Source organism: Equus przewalskii, chromosome 27, assembly GCF_037783145.1.
Source record: "Equus przewalskii isolate Varuska chromosome 27, EquPr2, whole genome shotgun sequence".
Lineage (NCBI taxonomy): Eukaryota > Metazoa > Chordata > Mammalia > Perissodactyla > Equidae > Equus > Equus przewalskii.
The window spans coordinates 24,997,232-25,019,156 of NC_091857.1; positions in this window are offsets into that span (position 1 = coordinate 24,997,232).

Below are 21,925 nucleotides of genomic sequence, written 5' to 3' on the forward strand. Positions count from 1 at the left end.
TTAACCCTGGGCAATCTGGGACCACAGCTGTTACTTTCAATCATTACATCATACGGCCTCAAAACGATACTAAAGACTCTAAATTGTGTATTTGAAATGATCATTTCTGCTCTGTACTCCACATGATCTTGTGGTATTTGAACTGTTTGAGGAAAATTCAAAAAGAAAAGCTGGAAATGATTTTTGTTTCCCAGTAGAAAGACTTAAAAAGACAATCTTGTTATTTCTCATTGAAAAATATATGATCAAATAATAACGTCTCTTCTCCAAATGTTATGTAGATAATAAGGACTGGGACTCTTATCCTTAAAGGAAGACTTGAAACAGTGTGGAGAAGGTAGATGTATCAGTTTTCACAAACAAAGAATCATTTCCAGATACATTGAGGCCATCCCCACAGGGACACAATGATGTAGGTACCATAATGGTGCCCATATCCTGTCATCTCTTATGTTGCTTCCTTGACCCTTCAGGGACCCCAGCAGTGTTTTCTCTTAAATTGCTCATTAGCCCCACTGCCCCTGGCAGCAGCTTGCTTGGAAGAGTTGTCCAGCATCTTTACTTTCAGGTCACAACATTGATGGTGGCTCCAAGACATCCCAGTGATCAGCAAGCACATTGCTGGGATGCCATAACTGGTCTGAGGGCAGAATTAATCAGAATTGGACTGTCAATTCTACATCTGGGTCCTGGTTCCATCTTGGAGAACTTTTGAGCTGAAACAGTGAATTCATTGGCCCTAGGCAGAATAGAATTTCTCTCTTGAATCTAGGTGGGCCTGTTTCAGTGAAAGTGCCAGAGAAGAGAGCTGTTGTAGCAAAATCATGTAACATCATCAGAGGCAATCAGTGGTTGCAAAAATTTGTCTATGCAACTGAGGTCTCTAGGAGTAACAGTTCAAGGCTTTTCCTTGGACCAGATTTGATATGGTCTGACCTACCTACTGGCTCTTCAGTTCTGATCTGGACCACCTTACCTTGTTGGTGGTTGGTTTAGCCCTCTTTCTCTAATATTTTCTTAGTGTGCTAAGGAGTCTTTATCTCCATGCTCTTGTCTAGCTGGTATGGCTCCACATAGCCATCTGCTATAGATTGTGTACTGAAAAGTGCTTGTTAGGCCTAGCCCTGGCTCACTCATTATCTGCTGACCTTGAGGCCCACACAGAAAGGCTACCTATGCTATGGGTTCCCAGTGTGCCCTCAGGCCTTCAAACAACTGCAGTGTATCTTTGCCTTCGGTAATTTAGTGTTATTCTCCCAGCAAATACTCTAGGGCGCAGCTCAGTGACCCTGCGGTGCTAGTCCCTCTTAAGTGACAGGGACCTTATGCTCATCTTCATTTCAGTGACACAGTTTCATGGCTACACTATGGGTCTGACAACAATCTAAAAATCTGAAACTGCTCCACATCTAAAATCTTCATCACCAACAGGCTCATATCAGAATAAATCTCCCTATCCTTCCCGGCTCACTCTTACTCCATTACACTCCTCCTTACTCACCTAGTTGTCTTGTCTCTGTTCCTCTCATTCCTACAGTAAATTGCCGATTCTCTTTCAGCTTTACTTTGTTCTGTGTGCTTCTTGGCCACACCTTATGTATTTTCACTACAATGACTCTCTCACCACTAATCCTGGCTGGTTTGCCTCTGTGTATCTGTTGGTTCACAAACAGGCTCTCGTACACAGAGGGCAAGGGAAGATCAAAGAAAGAGGCAGACCACTTCAGATTGGTAGGTGGCAGGATTAACAATCAAGGAAACTTAGATGCGAGACTTATCTTGGGCAGCCGCAAGACGGGTACATCTCCACATCCACCCAGCAGAATCTTCAAAGTTTCTATGTATAGAGGCCTTAACTGGATTCAGTCACATTTTCAGTCCACATGGTCTCAACAACATGTTGCTCTCTCAAGGCTGTGTCCTTCAAAATGGCTCTGGCTCTGGGCACAGTGGGCAGAATGTACATTCCAAAGACAGGGTAGGGGGAAGGAGCCTCTGATTGCCAAGATCCAGCACACAGGTCAACCAGCAGTCGCGTCCTCTCGGTGACCTTCTCTAACAGCATCTAAGCTGTTTTAAACTTCTTTATGGTTGAGTATAGCCAACTATTTTGCCTCGTGTTCCAACATCTCTGCTACTTAGTTGGTTTATAATATCACAAAACAGTGGGAATTGACAACACTGCGCATGGTCTCCAGCCTTAGACCCTTGCTTCAATGTGCCTAGAAATGCTTCTATAAGTGCATTCAACTCTCTCTGCTATGCTTTTATCCAATAATTCTCAGCCTAGTACAAGAATTGTTTATGTAACAATCTGCTGGATGTCTACAATGAGAAATATCAGTCACCTCCTACTCAACATATCTAAATTCATAATCAACTGCTTTGCATTAAAACTAACTTCCCCTCTTATAGTCCCCATTTTAATAAAATGTAATGCTAACATTTAGCCCTTCTGAGAAATATGATGCTAGCTTTCTCTTTTTCCCCATTCAATCAGACACCAGGTCTATAGATTCCACTTCTTTATAATTTCTCCTCTCAGTATCCTCCCCTGGCTTATTTCTGGCCATCATTGTTTCAGATCTGAATTACAGAAATTGCCTTCCCCCTGAGCAAAGGGACTCCAGCTAGACTCACACTGCTGTCTGAGAGAAATTTCTAAAATACAAGCCAGGCCCTGTTACTGGGCTGCACACAATCATGCATTGTCCATCCCCATTCACCACTTTGCCTGCTTAGAGATCAGACTTCGATTATCATACAAGCCTTTCCCATCTGGGCATTTGTCATAACGGATGCTTCATTTCAGGGAGCCTGTTTTCCTCTCTGCTGCCAAAGGCAAGGTGCTATTCTATTTACTTGTTATTTTGTTAAAAACACAGACTTCAGTTGTTGCAATTATGCAGATTTTTTTCCTCAGCAACCAAAATGGCCATGTTACATTCTTCTTGTTAAATAAATGAGCATTTTAAAGTCTCCATATAACACATATATGTGTACATTTGCCAGAGAAGGTACATGGGTGCCCTCCATGGACAACTGATTTCAGTGACTGCTATGAAGAATCCTACTTGATAGAAATTGCAAAGGAAACAATTGCAATTGTAAATGACAAACATGTGCTGAAATCACTGTAACAATCTGGTATTCCAAATAATATTAAAACATATAGCACTTACCCTGTTCCAAGAAGAGTTCTAAATGTTTTGCATATATTAACCCCCTTTTAATCATCTCAATAATTATACGATTCCTACCAGTTTATTTTACAGAGGAGGAAACTGAGCTATAGAGAAAGACAAGGAAACTTACACAGCTAGAAAGCCAAAGAGCTGGGGTTTGAACCTGGGTGGTCGGACTGAGTTGTTTCTATGTCTTTAGTCATTCAACCACATTGCCTCATCAGAAGAGAACAACATGTATAGAATACTCTAAAAAATGATGTCCATGTATTAGATATTTGACATTCAAATAGCACATGAAATTTCCTGGAATACTAATCCTGTCCATATCAATAACAAATTTGGTACAACCACCAGAAAATCCAAGCCAAGAAACCCAAGCCTGGAGGTCAGGCCAGGCTGGTAGCCAGCCAAGCAATGGACAAAAGAATATTCACAGGCAGAGCGTGGGGGGGTTGGAGTTTGTATTAGGAAGGCCAAAGGGAGTGGGGGTGAAGTATGGTCAAAGTTTACAGGTTGGGGCATGGATCACAGAGGGCAGAACAGGGCGGGGAGCACAGGAAAGAATTCCATGCAAGTGAGGATTCGTGAAATGCACCATTCCATTTTTAAGCTGCCAAAAGTAAGAAGGTGGGCGTGAGTTTAGACAGGACCGTGGAAACCAGAGGTTTCTGGGTCTGGAAAAAGTTTGTGGGGTTACTCAGCTGCATTATTGGGGTATCATTAGTTGATTTCTAAGCAAAGACTGTCTTGATTTGAAAAGTTTTTCTGGACGTGGAAAGACTGCCGAAAAGTACAGCTCCCCAGAATAGGGTAGGGATAAATATGATGGAGACAGTAGAGGATTCATCTCTCATAGGACATCTTAGATATTCTATTGTGACTCTAGAGGCAAATAGACTGAGTTGAAATCAAAGATCTGCTACTCGAAATCTATAAGAGCTTAAAAAAGCTAATTATCATTTGTAAAATGGGGGTGAGGAAAGGACCTGTCTATAGTGATGGTGAAGTAATAAAAATCTTTTGGAATATAGGTTAACACTGGGCTTTTCCCGGTAGTTATAACTACTATTTTGATTAGTAAAAATCTAGCTAAATATCCACATTCCTCTCCTTGGCCTTTTATAAGAATTCAAGCTAGAAAGATTTAAGGATGTTGATAGTTTTAGAGAAAACTTATGTGTCAATTTCCTACTGAATCCTCTCCACCTCTCTGTTCTGAACAATCTTTAGAGTTTACTACTTAATAAATAGAATAAGTTAATTTATTAATTAGCTGAGTTAAATCTACTTAATGGGTAGAAGAGTAGACTGATTAAAAGGACAGTGACATCCTTCAGTCTAAGAAAGATATTGTTAGTGTGAGAATCACTTTCTTCTTAACATGAATATTCTATTGATTCACAGACACATTCGTCAGTGTGCCATCAGTATGAGTTTATATAGAGCTTGATTTAAAATCACAATTTAGGATTTTTCTTTTTTCCTGAAAGGTAAGAGATCAGACCAGAGTGTCTGGTGGAGTCACCCCATGGTCATGAATAGTGGAGCTTCAGAGCCAAATCTCAATGTCAACATAATTTTCTCAATAGCTTAAATTATTTAGAGACATGTGTTGGAAACATCTGTAAATTACAGTAACTAATCTAAGTTGAATATAGGCTTTAGGATCGTCTAATCCTGGGAAGTTCTGCGGAAAATCTGCTACATCAGGGTAGCAGAAATAATTCTGCCTAATCTCTGATTCTTAACCACAGGAAGAAGGTAAGAGGGATGGAAGGCTTTACCTGAAGGCGGCCACTTATGACTGAGAGGTTGTCAACTAGCCAAAGACATTCATTTCCAGTGAAACTCTCCTAATTAGTGCTACTGTTAAAGGCAATGGAATAATACTCATATTATTACTGTTTTATAATATCTTAGAAGGGATCGAGAGGGTAATAAAAGAATAATGATCTACAATAGAGTTTCTTGAAGATTTATTTTCAGACATCCTTCATCAGAATTATGTGGGAAATTAGAGAATCATATAGAATGAACAAAATCTCTGGTAGCGTCAACCCCTAATCTTCATGCCAATGCTCTCTGAGCATCTTCCTGAGTATCACATGCTTTGTAGTGGCACCTACAAGATATCCTTGGTGACAGTTCCCCTCCCGTCCCCCAGCTCTCCCAAAAATTTCAGGAGTCTCTATTCCACTGTATTATGTCTCTTCTGACTCAAAATATAGGGAGTGACTTCTGCTTTCCTGATGAAATCCGAACTGATATGGTCCAGGAGGAGAGAAAGGAATAGAAATTAAACACTTCTCCTTTATTTTTGCTGATAACTGAACCTCTTTTTACTCCTTTATGGCAGGAGGTCTTCAAAGTGTTGATTAGTCAGCATCAACCATTGACGAGTAGCAAGAAACTATTGAAACATCTATTTATAGTTATTCTCAATTTGTATTAAATTCTGAGACCCTAACTGGATGTCAATATTTATATATGTAAGCCATTAAAAAATAAAACACATACTCCAATACCCACCTACAAGTCTGAGAAATCTAACTTTAAGAATACTACCGAAGTTCTTCTATGTCCATCCTTAGTTTCATCTCCTCCTCCCTTGCTTTCTACCTCTCTCTGAAACCAAATACTGGTAACGCAACTGATTTTTTTTTTTTTTTTTTTTTTTGCAGGAGAAGATTCACCCTAGGCTAACATCTGTTGCCAATCTTTCTCCTTTTTTCTTCCTTTCCCCTGACCAAAGCCCCAGTACATAATTGTGTATAGTTGTGAGTAATTCAGGTTCTTCTATGTGAGCCACTGCCACTGCATGGCTACTGACAGCCCAGAGGTGTGGTTCTGCACCCAGGAACTGAACCTGGGCCACTGAAGCAGAGCATGCCAAACTTTAACCCCTAGACCATCAGGGCTGGCTCACAACTGAAATTTTATTTTTCATTTCTTTGCTCTTCTTGCAACTTACTTTTTATTAACCAACATAATTTTTTGTGAGATTTAGTTACAGTGATACTGGTAGCTATGGTTCATCCTTTTTTACTACAGAACAGTTTTGCATCGTAAGAATGTAACACAGTATCCTAATGTATCTTCCTCTCAGTGCATCCCTTGGTTTGGTGTTTTAATTTGTTCATTTGTTAGTCCTTCTTGGTTTTGCTAGTACAAACAATGCCACTCTTATGAGTATTTAGCATGCATTTACATGACTTCTGGGTGACATAGGTCAAAGATTCTCTAGAATATACTCCCAGGAGTTGGATTATAAATTGACACTTCACATTCTTGTCCTCATTAGATAATGCCAAATTGCTTTTGAGAATGTTTGCACTAATGTACAGCCTATCTGCTTTGTATGAGTTCCCGTTATTCCACATCCTTGCCAAAACTTCATGTTCTTGGACTTGTTTATTTGCCAATCTGGTGGGTGTGAAATGGCATCTCATTGTGGTTTTAATTGGAATTTCCCTAATTACCAGAGGTCAAAATCTTTTCATACAAGTATGAGCCATTCATCAGAATATCTGTTTATTCATGGTACCAATTATTATGTTAAGCTATTTTTCTTTTTCTTACTGATTCGTGGGAGTTGTTTATATATTCTCTATAATAATTCTTTGTTGATCTTATATTTATTGGTCTAGTATGCAGTGTCTCTCTTCACATTCTTTGTGATATTTATTGATACATAGAAATTACTAACTCTTTCTTATCATTTTTTGTTCTTTTTTAAAAGAAATCCTTTAATACTACAAGGGCATAAAATTTTCTCTTAATTTCATTAAAAAATGTTTCATAACTTTGCCTCTCATATGTAGATTTTGAATCCACATTGTAAATGTCAAAATAAGCAGAGGATATAAAATACACTTGCAAGCTCTTCAAGTGCTTATAAAAGTCAACAAACCGCAATGAAATTATGAATCATGTGGTTAGACTTCCTGTGTTATTGTTTCTTTTGAAATTATTAAGAGAACAACTTCAAAATGAAATGGACACTTGGGACCCATGTTTCGAATCACAATTTTATTTTAGGTTAGGCTTAATCCACAGATAAGCATTTCCTCACCTTCCTCTATGGTAATTACATTAGAATATAGAATTCTTGCAGGTCACTTTGGCATATTCAAAAACGTGAATTTTTAATTGTGCAATGATGGAATCTAGTCCCCCTTGGAAACTTAGTGGACATGTCATAGCTGTAGTAGGAAAGCAAAACAAACCTAGTGGAGAGGAACAGCTTGTTAACTGTATACTAACCCTTAGGAAATAGTGTTAAAGCATCCAAAGAGAAGTAACAAAAAAGTCTAGCTTTGCTTATTCTATTTGTTTTCCCTTCATTATAATATTTGGTCTTCTTACATTGATTCATTCAAAAAGTGTCTACTGGGAGTCTACTGTTTCTATGACACTATGTTTAATTTTATCTGATTTGTACAATTACTGGAATGAAAACTTATATTTCACTTTCAGAACTATAACTTACAAAACAGCATTGTGTCAATGTTTAGTCTCTACACTCTTAAGCCACCAAGAATTGAAAATTTGACTCCAACTTTCTAGTGACTCAAAACTTTCATGTGTTCTAATATTCCTATTTATAGCTATCCAAATAAATGCTAAAGTAAGACCGTTTACAATCTTTTTCCTCATATAGATAAAGCATTCTATAAAACAGAATTAAAATACTATCATTTCATCAGTTCATGAGGAAAAGTTCAGATCTCTCTATATTTCAAGTTGGAATCAAAAGTTTACAATGAACATCAAGGATTTTAAAAAAGAAGAAGAAAACAAATATCCAAATCCTTTTAGAGCATTATATTCTCGTGGCAAACACTTGGATTTGTTTTTAGAAAAAAGAATTAAAAGAAAATCTTTCAAAATTCTGCTTGTGGGAGCTTACATAAAATTTAACACTGATGTTTTGGCATATACAAAGATCTGAAGTCTAATCCTCGTTAAATCACAATTCTCTATGGATGATCTTGGAAATTAACTTCTTTCAACCACAATTAGTTTTCTCAACTACCGCACATCACACAGTGATGTGAAAATTAAATTAAGAAAGTGCTTTGCAAACCCTCAGATTTTTATATTCCTGTAATATATGTTGTGGAAATAAGACAAAGCAATATCAGCATGATCTAGAAATCCCAGAAGAAAATTCTAGGCAGTTCATTAAATTTGTGCTATATCTATTTTGAAATTAAATATCCCTTATTTTTTTTCTACATAGAAAACTTGTGAAGTTTCCCAAGAGAAATTGTAGACAAGGTTATGGATTTAACACTAGTTAGCTAACAATTTGATCTTGTTTTAATATTGCAGGCTTTTGGCCAGGATTATACCTCATACATTGCTTAAGTATTTCTCTGAAAGAATTCAGTACTTTGAAATGGACTTTTATACTCACTGTCTATGCCAGCCCTCAAGCCTCAACTAAGCTCAACTTGAAAAAAATTTCAGTGCACAACACGCCAGCGCAAACTTTTCTCATATGACTTAAGAGATTCTGATTGGGTCCCAGTAATCAACCCATATGGTACGATATCATTTGGCATTGTTTTCCATGTTGGCCGTGTTATTTATGATTCTTAGTCTGGCAGCTGTGTCTTTAGGCTTTGTAGGTTATTACAAATGGAAATGGGCCACATGCCCCAAACTTTCTCTCTTTCCTTGTTACCTCACTCTTTTCTGGCAGTTGTGGTTTCATTTATGGTATTCGTCAGTTTCATAATACTGTCTCCTTAAGCAAAGATTAGCAGTGGCATCCACCACAAATACAGCTAAAAAGAAAGGCAGAATTCTCTCGAGAACAATGGTATTTTCCTTGGTAGTGATTATATCCAATTCAAATTGTAGATTTTGTTACTGCCTTTTCTTTTGCTCAGATTTATTTGGCTTCTAAGATAGCTTCAGAGATAACCAAGTTAGGTATATCAGTATGTTCAAGAATAATGATGGGGCTGGCCTGGTGGCACGGCAGTTAAGTTCACACATTCCACTTCAGCGGCCCGCGATTCTCTGGTTTGGATCCTGGGTGCAGACCTATGCATCGCTTGTCAGGCCATGCTGTGACAGGCGGCCCACATATAAAGTAGAAGAAGATGGGCACCGATGTTAGCTCCTGGCCAGTCTTCCTCAGAAAAAAGAGGAGGATTGGTGGCAGATATTATCTCAGGGCTAATCTTCCTCAAAAAGAAAAAAATACCGATTTACTTAGGGGCCAGCCCAGTAGCGTAGTGGCTAAGTTCGCATGCTTTGCTTCAGTGGCTGGGGGTTTGTGGGTTTGGATCCCAGGGGTGGACCTACACACCACTCATCAAGTCATGCTGTGGTGGCATCCCACATACAAAATAGAGGAAGACTGTAATGGATGTTAGCTCAGGGGCAATCTTTGTCAAGCAAAAGGAGGAAGATTGGCAACAGATGCTAGCTCAGGGCCAATCTTCCTTACCAAAAGAAAAAAAAGAAAAATGATTATTTAATTGTGATTCTTTTATATCAATAATGATTACTCTTTAACTCATAAGAATGCAAGTGAAATTAAAATATACATATTAATTATCAATCTTTCTTTCATTTGATTAAGGAATTAACTTAAGGAGCATGCCAGCCAAAATTAAACCCATAGATTTTATTACATCAAAAGCAAACTGGAATGCATATATGAAAAGAAATAATAAGAAGAGAGATATATTATAATTCAGAGCTTGAAGGAAATAGCTACCATAAAATTTGTTTATATTAAAACTCTCATTGTATTTTTTCCATTTCTCTATTTATTTATCAGAATCTCACTCATATTAAACATATTTGCTGAGATATTACTTGCAAATTAGTTGCCAAATTTCCTTCTCTGTATGCATAGTCCACTCTTTGGATAGACCCCTTCTACATTGACTTTTGCTTGGCCATGTGACCTCCCTGGGACAATGGAACAAAACAAATGAAAAATGCTTGTGCATGGAGCTCACCCTATGTTCCTGCTGGGAACCTTTCACCCAATATGCAATGAAGTCCAGGTAAGACTCCTGGGCTTGAGAGAACAGTAGGAGACAGGCTCTAGCTATCCAGTCATTCCAGTTCTCTCAGCCATTCTACCAACTGACTGCAAAGATCAGTCAAGTGAGCCCCGCCCACCCCCAGTTGAATGACAGAATCAAGGATAAATATGTGATTATTGTTTTTACCACTAATCTTTGGAGTTGTTTTTAACAAAACACAATCTGACTAATATGATGACCATCATAATATTTTCAACAAAAGAGAAACTGTTAAAGAAGACAAATTTGTGGTCAGTTTATTAGTCTGCAAATTTAATATATGATTTCTAGGATTGAACTTCATCAAATTCTCACATTTGCACATTTATACAATATTAGGACATGACAGTCTTGTATATAACTTTTTACAGAATGTCTTAAACATTGCATACATTTAATACAATTAGCTGAATTAAATAAAACAATGGTTCAGGTATAATTCTGAATTTAAAATTTTTTAAATTGCCTTTTTAAAAATATATCCTGATAAATTTTATGCACTGAAATGGTTTATGGGGGATTTTTGCATATGTTACCATCATATGGAAGCTTTGTTTAAAGTTATTTATGTATCTTTGGATAATCTCTGGTTTCTAGAACTTTATCCAAGAGAATTTGCATGTGAGTTTTACTGTCCTCTGGGAAAACATATTTAGGAAGTGCAAGAGCTGTTGTCAAGTCTCATGAGTTTCCCAAATGCATCTTCCTGAAAGAGAGAAAGTGATGTAAGGAAAAGCCCTCTAAAACAGCCCTTACAGAAATAAATATGTACTTTAAGCCAGGGGAAGAGTCCTAGTTCATTTTTTGAACCCAAAAAGCTAGAATAACAGCTATCAGAGCAGATTCTATGGAGTTGCAAAAATTTCCATGAGATAACTCTGCAGCTCATTAAATAGATTTTGTATAGAAATAATGTATGTTGTCCTTGGGCCTCACTAACCTATGTCTATGGAAGGAATTTGTGTATCTGTTGTATATCAAATTATTTTGTTAAAGTGCACATTGGTCTGGATTTCGAAAACTGGCTTCCCAGCTATTTCTGTTAACTTCTTGTAGTCTCATTTTTTTCTAGGAAAAAAATAAAATTAACTCAAGTTTCTCCCCTCTGGTCTTCTCATCTTAATGGCATAGCACTATCTTCAAGGCTGCCAAACCTCCTGATAGAGCCACACAGATGGTATTTGTAGCTAATAGTGACCACCTTTGATGCTTCTTAGTGACCTCTAATGGAGGGAGGGGGTCATTATTTTCCCTAATCCCCTTAATACAATAAAGACAATACTGTGCCTTCTGATAAGATTTGACAAAATTTAGAGACAATGGAAGTAAAAAGTAAAAGTAGTTTATAACTACTATTATCCACTCTTAAAAGCTCATAATCCTCGTCTCCTGGCAGGTCTCCGTGTAGAAGTGTCCAGTTTAGCCTAACAGGAATCCTCTCCTTCAACTCCCCGATCATCTTCAACAAAAATGGACATTATTCTCTTCCAAGTTCAAATCTCACTTCATTTTTTTCCCCAGATATTGCATAATTCATAAAGAATAATAAATTAATTTCTTTTGGGAATCTCTTCCAACAAGAAATTGCCTAGGTCCAAGGCTCAGAAAAACAACCGTGGTAGTTAGCATACATTATGCAAAGTTTGCTTATATCTTCTTGATTTTACAGTATGTATATAACCCTCAGTTGGCCCAGGTTATCTTCTAAGCAGACTAAGTTATTTCCTTTACATGATTTTTTCTTCAAGCATGTAGTTAAGATCAAACCTAAAAATACATCCTACTTTGTTCTGGTTTTAGGTCCCACTCTACTTTGAGTAAATATTGAGACCAAAACAAAAAAACAAATAAGATACATATATACTCCTAAAAGTGCATTTTATTTCCTTGAAGTACTCTAAATATACACTTGATACATTTTTATTCAAATTGAATTTTTCCAATTGTATCATATTATCAAGTTATTCCACCCAACTTTTATTGTGAAGTAGAATACTTATCATCTTCATACTAAGCATCTACTTGAGTGCTCTCCTAAATATGTTCTTATCTTACATGTGCATGATATTAAGCAACTCTTCTTCTAGAATAGAGGTAAGTCTACTCCAAAGATAAACGTTGGTATGCTGGAAAGCAGAAACCAGTGTACTTCCCTCCAAAAGATGGTTTTCCAACCACAAATGCCATCACAAGACACCCATTACATATAAAAATTCTCAACAAAATCCAAGTTGCCAGTAGATTGTCAGAAGGTACAGTACTATGAGTTGTTCCTTTTAAGGAATTCTGATGGAAAAAATGTGGAATTTAAATTTAGCAAAGAAAATACGAGATATTGGACCCTAGAGGAGAAATGAACAATGGGCCTGGGACATCAGGAGCTCTTTTGAAAGATAGCTAACTCATGTTATTAAGAATTAATTTGACCTCAGTAAAACTGTGCATATAGGAGAGTTGGGCTTTACAATGCCCAGATTAAGTGGTCTCCAGATGAGATAGATGCATAAGAAATGATAAATTAATTATCATCTACAGAACTCAGTCTCATCCTACAGAGATATAACATTTGAAGAAAAGGATTTTGTCAAATATTTTCAGCGATGAATTCAAACTAGACACACACACACACACATCCCATGTTACTTCCTCATTCATTTCCTCCATCGTTTAGTCAACATATGTTTATGGAGAAACTATTTGTTCTGATTCTGATTTAGTTATAACATTTGAAACCATGAAAAAATTTCACAAAGTTTCTCACCTCAGGACATCTATATTTAGTGAGCAAGACAGACCATCAACAAGCAAACCAAAAATATAAATGTATAATATGTTAGATAGTGGTGACTATTATGAAGACAACTAACGTAGATGGAGGGCATAGGGATTTCCAGGGCACGGTACTGTTTTGTGTCAGGGAAATGCCTCCTAATAAGGTGACATTTTAGTAAGAACTTAAAATTGTGAGACAAAAACATGAGGATAGTTTGGAGAAGAGTATTCCAGGCAGAATCAACAGCTTTGGCAAAGGTTCTAAGTCAAATCATGCCTAGTATATTCGATGATCCACCAGGAGGCCAATCTGGTGCTGGGAAAGATGCCAAGGATCAGAGTGGCATGAGCTGAGGGCAGAGTGGTAACTGAGACCAGATTATGAAGAACTTGTAAGCCTAAGAAGGTCACAGTATTTTATTTTGGGGGATAGGATTTTAGAGGGAAGTACTTCAGCAGGATGGCTTTATAGTAATTTATTCTGGCAAGAGATGGTGGCTATTTGAGGTGGAGAGGTGGAAGGGACAGTTGGGAAAAATGTGTAGATTTGAATATTCACTATCTGCTGATTGGATGTGGGGTGAAAGGGATAGAGAGAAGTTATGGATGACTCCAAGAACTCAAAGTTGACATCTAGAAAGACATTGACATTTACTGAGACCAGGAAGACTGGAGGAATATGTTTAGTGGGAAAAACCAAGAATTCAAATTTGGATATTATTAGGTGGACTCATTAGTTAAATATTCAAGTGAAAATGTCAAGTAAGCAGTAGGATATATGAATGTGAAGTTCAAAGAAAAGTCTAGACAGAAGATAGAAATTTGAGAGTTGTAGGTAAAGATAAGCCAAACTTTTCTAGTTCTGCATAAGGATTTGACCTTCAGTTAACTTTCAGGCTTTGTTCCCTTGGTGACCCAAGAAAAATTAAATGGCATCTCCAGGCAACATTACTGAAGACAGAAATTACCCCTAATTTGTAAATTGCATCTGTACGAGAAACTATGAATACTCAGTAGGGTTATACATGGGCATTTCCTGAGGGCAATGACCTTTGTAACTGTATGTCTCCTTCAGGGACCCTGGAAGATATGCCTGTAGAGATATTGGTACCTGTGTGACATAAGGCCTTTAAGCCAGAGAAGTTCCCCCATCTTCCCAGTGTGATCTCACCTCCTTGAACCTGAATTGTCATCTGATCTGATATCTTCTGGGTTGCTTTGTGGACTGTTTCATGGACTGCTGCAAGAACTACTTCTGCAAGGAGTGTTTGATGTTGAGCAGCTGGCATGCTGTGGTTTCTGTCTGGTAACCTTCTGAACAGACTAATGTCAAATGTGGTTCATGATAATATCTCAAGCCTCAATGTGTAATTGAGCCTAAGAAGACCCTTGATGAGCATTGCAGGAATGTTCAGCATAGTGATGATATCTAAAGGCATACAGCTAGATGAAATTTCTTAAGGAATGTCCACAGAGAAGGGAACAATTCTGAAGATTGTGCCTTGAGGTAGCCCAGAAGTTAGAGGTCAGGGAGAAGAGGAAGAACAAAAAGAGGAAACTGAAAAGAAACACATAATGAGGTAGAAATATAACCAAAAGAATGTGGCACACTGGAAACCAAAGGAAAAGGATATTTCAAGAAGGCAGGAGGAATCCCCTGTGTGAAATATCATCTATGGTGCTATAAAATTGAACGTTATCAGAAAGAGCACACTGAGGGACAGCTAATTTTGGCTGGCCTCTGTTCTGATTGGCTGATATTCATGACCCACTAAAGAGGAAAAGTTAGCCTAGCTCTTCTGGGATTGGGGCTAGAAGTGCATAGGGGAGTTTGAATTGGTTAAAGGCACTGTAGCTTGTCCCATAGATGTAAGATGGACCCGAAATTCAATGGTAGATGGTTTGTGGAGATAGTGGAAGAACGACGAAGAGATTAGAAAGAAGGACCCGAGTGAGGGCAAGTTTGGTTTGTACCTATATCACTATTTCATTCCTTCACAGGAAAAGACCAAAGTAAATGGACTTGAAGTTTTTGTCTGTTTTGGCTATTCCCGAAGACTAAGAACTAAAATTCATATGAAAACCAATATACAAAATGAGAAGCACAGAACAATAAATATTTAGTGCATTCATCAATCTTAGGACCTATTAGTCACTCTAAATCTCAAAGGAACATCACAATTGTCTTTGGACTGTTGACTGAATTTCAGCATAATTATTTCAGAACAGTTTTTAAAAAATTATGTGCCACACTTGGTGTACAGTCATTTCCCATTCTTCCTGTGGCACGTGACACTTTCTTTGATGACACACATAGGTTGGGGAATGTCTCAATGAATATAAGTGTCAATTCCCATTATTTAATACTCCCTGCTGCCAGTCAGTGCATGTTGCTTTTGCCATTGGCATATGAATTCCCTTTCACTTTGTCAACAACTTTACCTTCACTGAAAGTCAGTGTCAGGGATGACTACATAGGGAATTTTACTCATGAGGAAATTCCACATGACATCATAATACTTAGAAAGAGAATGTGGAAAGTCAATATTCTCTCAAATTTCTGTGCTTTATTTCACTTTCATATATGAAAAGTAATATTAAGAAATATTGGTATGATTGACTCTGAAGAACTATTAATCCAAAAGCATCTTAGTTGTATAGCCATTCTTCAAATGGCCCAGAGTGAAAATTTAAAAAGCAGCAGGAACAATTTAATTATCTGGGTGTTATCTTCATGGCCAAACCGATTCCTAGTGGCATACTATTTTATTCTAGTAACTCCTAATCCAACAGGAGGTTGTGTATGATGGAAATCAAGTTCCTCTTTTTAATATATAAGAAATACCAATTATTTCAGAAGTAATTCACTTGCAATTAGATTGATTCAGATAGGAGCTAGGACAAAGTTTGTGTAATCAGCTAAAAAAAAAGCAGATTTCCCAATTAATAGTGTAAAGACAGTTTCGAGGATAAGAGATTTCTGTCTCTATCTCTATCTCTATGTCTATATCATCTATATATCTATCCATATATCTATATATCTAATAGAAAGCTCACTTGATTAAGTAAGAATTTGTATTTGTGACCAAATGCAATCTATGCAAAGCTTCCAGAAAATAGTCTACAGGTAAGAATAGGTAACATGCTCGGGGCTCAGTTTCTAGGAAGAAATCAGTATAGAACTGAAGTTTTTATAATTTTACCTAAATGAAGCAAAATAATCTGATCACACAGTTTTAAACTGCTGAATAGCAATATGACTTGGCTGAAGGCACTAGACACGGGGACAGGAAACCCTGCTTGGGGACTGGAGATTTTCTGTGTTACATTTTTAACCTTGATGAAATTCTCTTAACCATTCTAAGCTTTCCTTGTAAAGACAGGAGTTTTCAAGATCATTAAGTTTTTGGGTTGTGGAGCCCTCTGAGACTAGAAAGAAAGCTAAAAGACCTTTTTACCCAGAAAAACACGTGTAAGAACAAGCCCATGGTTTAATGTTACTTAAGAACCCAAAAACAGCACTGCCAGTATTTTTCCTGTGCGTGTACATTTATTTGTATATTTTCTCCAAAATATATTTTAATGTTATATCTACAGTTCTGTACCTCAACTTTTTTCCTTAACAGATTATTTAGTATGAATTTTCAGTGTTAAATATTCTTAATTTTTAATGGATGCCATTATAAAGAATATATAATGATTTTTCTGTAGTTAGCCACTAAGTTTTTAAAAATTATCTATTTGCTAGTTTAATGCAGTGCAGGAACCTTGTTGATTTATGTCGCATACGTATCCTAATAGATCAAATTCTTTGGTAGCTTATTTCATTTCATTGTTGAATAATAATCCATTGTATAGTTGTTCCACCAGTTGCTTATCCATTCACCTGCATCTTGATGGCTACCAGATTTTGTGACTATGAGTAAAACTGTTATAAACAACCATATGTGAACACGCGTTTTCATAGCAATAGAGAAGCCTGATTGCTGGATTATATGGTAGACAATGTTTAGCTTTGTAAGAAACTGCCAAGCTGTCTTCCTAAAGGGCTGTGCCATTTTGCATTCCCATCAGAATTAAATGAGAGTTTCTCTTCCTCCACATTATTGCCAGCAATTGGTATTGTCAGTTCTTTGGATGTTGGCTATTCTAATAGGTGTGCAGTGGTATCACATTAAGACAAACGATGTTGAACATCTTTTTATGTACTTATTGGCCAACTATAAAATAGATAAGATGCCTTTTCAAGTATTTTGCCCACTTTTTAATTGGGTTGTTAATTTTCTTATTGTTTTGAAGAGTTTGTTGTATATTTTTGTTGAATATCCTTTACCACATACAGTTTTTGCAAATATTTTTCCCAGTGTATAGTTTGTCTTTTCATTCTGTCAACAGTGCCTTTCTCAGAGCAGAAGTTTGAAATGTCAGTCAAGTTCAGTTTGCCTATTTTTCTCTCTGATGGATTGTACCTTTGATGCTGTGTCTACAAATTAATCACCAAACCCAAGGTCACACATATTTTCTCCTGTTCTCTTTCGAAGAGTTTTTTAGTTTTATAATTTACATGTAGATCTATGATAGATTTTGAGTTAATTTTTGAAGGTCTAAGGTCTGTGTTTGGGTCTTTTTTTTTCACACATGGATGTCCAGTTATTCAAGAACCATTTATTGAAAAAACTATCCTTTCTACAGTGAGCTATCTTTGTGATCTTCTTCAGTACTGTGTTGATTATTCTGAGTCATTTGCAGTTCCATAAAAATTTTAGGACAAAGTTTTTGGTATTTTCAAAGAGAGCTTGCTAGAATTTTGGCTAGGATTGCATTGATCTAAAGATCAAGTTGGAAAGAGGTGACTTGGTTTCTAAGAACTTCACCACAAATAAATGAGAAAACTATAGATGGGAAGAGGAAACCCTGGATTGGCTGAGTCTTCTAATCCATGAACATAGACTATCCCTCATTTATTTAGATCTTTGCTTACTTTAGTCAGTGTTCTGTAGTTTACTGTAAAAGAATCTGAACATATTTTGTTAGATTTACATGTTAGTACTGTATATTTTTGGTACTAATGTAAGTGATGTTTTTTTTTTTAATTTCAAATGTTTATTGCTGGTATATTGCAAAGCAGTTGACTTTTTGTATTGATATTATGGGCTTCAACTTGCTACACTTGCTTACTTTTTCCAGGAGCTTTTTGTAGATTCTTTGTGGTTTCCTAACTATAATCATGTCATCTGCAAATGAAGACAATGCATTTCTTCTCTTGTAATCCCATATTTTTTTGTATCTTTTTCTTGTCTTTTGCACTAGCAATGACCTTCAGTGACACTGAATAGAAAGGGTGAGTGAGGATGCCCTTGCCTTATTCCTGACAGTAGTGGATAAGTCCAGTGTCACACCATTCAGGATGATGTTAATGTAGGGTTTTTTTTAGATTTTTTTAAAATCCAGTTGAGAAAGTACCCTTCTATGGATACTTTGCTGAAATTTTCTTTTATAGTGAATGAGTATTGGATTTTGTGAAATGATTTGTCTTCATCAACTGATATAATCATGATTTTTCTTCTTTAAGTTGTTAATATGTTAGATTACATTGATTGATTTTCAACTTGTTAACAATAATCAAAAGGAAGCTGCAGTAGCTATATTAATATCAGACATAGTAGACTTCAGAACAACGAAGATTTTCGGGGATGAAAAAGCACAGTACATAATTATAAAGGGGTCAATTGTCCAAAGACATAAAATGCTAAACAGGTACACACCTAACAAAAGAGCATCAACATATATGAAACAAAGCCAATAGAACTGAAAGGTCAAACAGACAATCTACTATTATAGTTGGAGACTTCAACACCTCTCTATCACTAATTCATAAATCAAGCAGGCAAAAAATAAGCAAAAATATAGTTGACCTGAGTAGCAAGTTTCAACAATTTTACTTCAACATAGTCTCCTTGGATTGATCCAAGCCTTTGTTTAAGAGTTTCGAAGGGTCGGCCCGTGGCCGAGTGGTTAAGTTCACATGCTCTCCTTTGGCAGCAGAGGATTTCCCAAGTTCGGATCCTGGGTGCAGACACGGCACCACTCATCAGGCCATGCTGAGGCGGCATCCCACATGCCACAACTAGAAGGAACCACAACTAAAATATACAACTATGTACTGGGGGGCTTTTGGGAGAAGGAAAAAAAAAAACGAAGAAGATTGACAACAGTTAGCTCAGGTGCCAAAAAAAAAAAAAAAAAAAGAGAGTTCTGAGTTGATTTTGGCAATTTTGGTCTATGTTCTCATTGGTTTTATGAAGAAGTGTATTTTTGGAGTTCTTTGCTTTGCTATTCTGGAAGTTCCACCCCATGTTCTGCTCTTAAAATGAACTTTTATTCATATAACTCCTCATATAAGAATATTTGTATGAAGAAAATACACTGCACATCTCAAAGTATGTTTCATTTATGAAGTATCCCTGTCTGTAGGTCTCACCTATAAAGTAACCCCATGCTCTGGATGTCAAAGATGGTAAGTCTCTAGAAAACTGCAGTTAATTATAATGAAAAGAATCCTGGTATGAATTCAGGAGACAAAAATTCTGGGTTTACCTCTGTCACTTAGTGGCTCTGTGTCCTTAGTCAGAAACTTTCATTTTTATTATTCTTAAAATGGGAAGAAAAACACCTGTCTACCGGTCACATAAGATTAGTATGACTATCACGTGGTCTAAGGTATATAAACATATTTAAAGTACTTTTTTTCTGTTATTTATTTCAGGTTGGGTATTTGTACCATGATTTTCCTGAAGAATTCTATGCTAAAGCAGTAAAATTTATTTGTATCAAAGCTTTGGTTTGTTAAAAATTACGATTTTGTTGTTATTGTAATGAACTTCGATTTTGGAATTATGTAATAGGGACCAAGAAATCCATACTACTTATCACCGATGAGGCTTTCATAATTTTGAAGTACTAATCTTCTTAATTATGATTGTAAGTTAAAAAGTGACACATGTTTGGTACATGGATGTTAAATACCTTTTGTTGAATTGTATAGCCTTGTAGATAAAAGATGTTCTGAGAGTTCAGAGATTGATGACAGATATAATTTAAACATCTAGCTACGTCTTGGAAATTCAGCAATGAGCAGATTGCATGCTATTTTTACATATTGGTGTTAAAAAGATCTCCCAGCATTTTATGGTATTTTCTTAGTGAGAAGAACACGGGTTAGAACAAGGGAAATAAAACTTCATGAAACATGCATTTGCCTATTGATTTCAAAGACTATGAGATTCTCATGGTCACTAAGTAATTCACAAAATGTCATGAGTTGAATAAAAATATTCAGAGACAGTACCTGTATTTCTTTGTCAATGTCTTTCTGTTTCTGCTTATCTTCATTTACACACAAAAATAATCCAACAAATTATCAGGAAGTAGTCATTTTCAGAAAGGGTCTAAGTAGATAATTTACGTTTTGAAATGTGAGACTCAAATACTCCAAGTTGTTTAAAGCAACATTTGGGAATTTGATGGAGAAAATGATAAAAAAGATGTTTTGACAGACAATAACTTCATATACTTTCAGTTTGGGAGTGTCATTAGCAGGATAAGCACAATGCAATATCAATGAGATATGTGTAGAATTTAGGTATATTCACACAGCACAGAGACTTTAGTCTCTCCTTTGATTAAAAAATTACTATCTGATCATCGTGTGCCTCTAACTCCCGCTAGGGGCAGTAGAAATACTAAATTTGAATAAAATACACGTCTTGTCCTCTTAAAGGACTTTATAACAAACCATTATGTTATTTATGTAATTCTGCATACGAATTTTGGAATGGAGGCAGTATTATTTTTACAGAAGCCAATGTGACATTTTCTTACTCTTCTATGTGTTGCTTTAGCTTTTCATTATTGTTTGCCCTTGTCTACAATACTCCAATGAAATTCATCCTGATAGATTTATTTGACAGCTTAGACTTACTATCTGATCATAGACCCCTGAGAAATTCTTTTCTTTTCCTACACGTTGTTTGATAATATACTCCCAATTTCTAGAAGAAGGGGTGTGCATATGTGTAAGGGCAGGTAAATTCCTTTAGAAAGCAAATTCAGAAAATGAAGAGTAGTTACAAATAGATTGGTTGGCATGCGTCTTGAGAATTTTCTTTAGAATATTACTCTTCTTCAAGTCAACGGATGGAATTTCCTTCCAGTATGGAAAATCTGAAAAATAAGAGGGAGAATTGTGATTTTCAAAATAAGTCGGTGATAGAGTGTAGGTGGTAATTAATCATTCGTTTCTACACCTAGTGATTCATATCTCATTCAGAATAAAGAATTACAGAACACACCTTTCTCATTAGTACTGTTTTATTACCAAGGAATAAGTTCATGTGAAGTGGATACATATAATTCCTATTTCATTATGTTCCCCCTACAAAGATAATAAAACTATGAAGATGATACTTTCCTTTTGCTTCTGGCTCTTCGAAAATTTCTTCAAAATTGTTTTTGATAGATAAACATATGTTTTAATTAGTTTTTAGAAATCAACCCAAAAGAAGTGTAGACTTTCTCAATCATATGAATACCATACTCATTCCACCAACTGCAAGTATAACGCTATGACTTGGCATTTAATATAAACTTTGGACCATCACTCTTTGACACAGAGGTGATGCTCACCCTTATAAGCACTCCAATTAGACATACAGAAAAAAATGTGCTAATAAAAATCTTTCCAGTGTTTTTTTCCTGGCATGCCCTTTCAGAATCTTCCAGAAATGCAATTTCTGACAGAGTAATCACATTTTAGTTTGGTGTTTCATGTTGCCAGGGGCTGTAGTGAATTTATGCTGGAGCCTCGGTTTGCTCAGTGGGGCATTCTCTTTAAGCATGAGCTATCTGAGTATG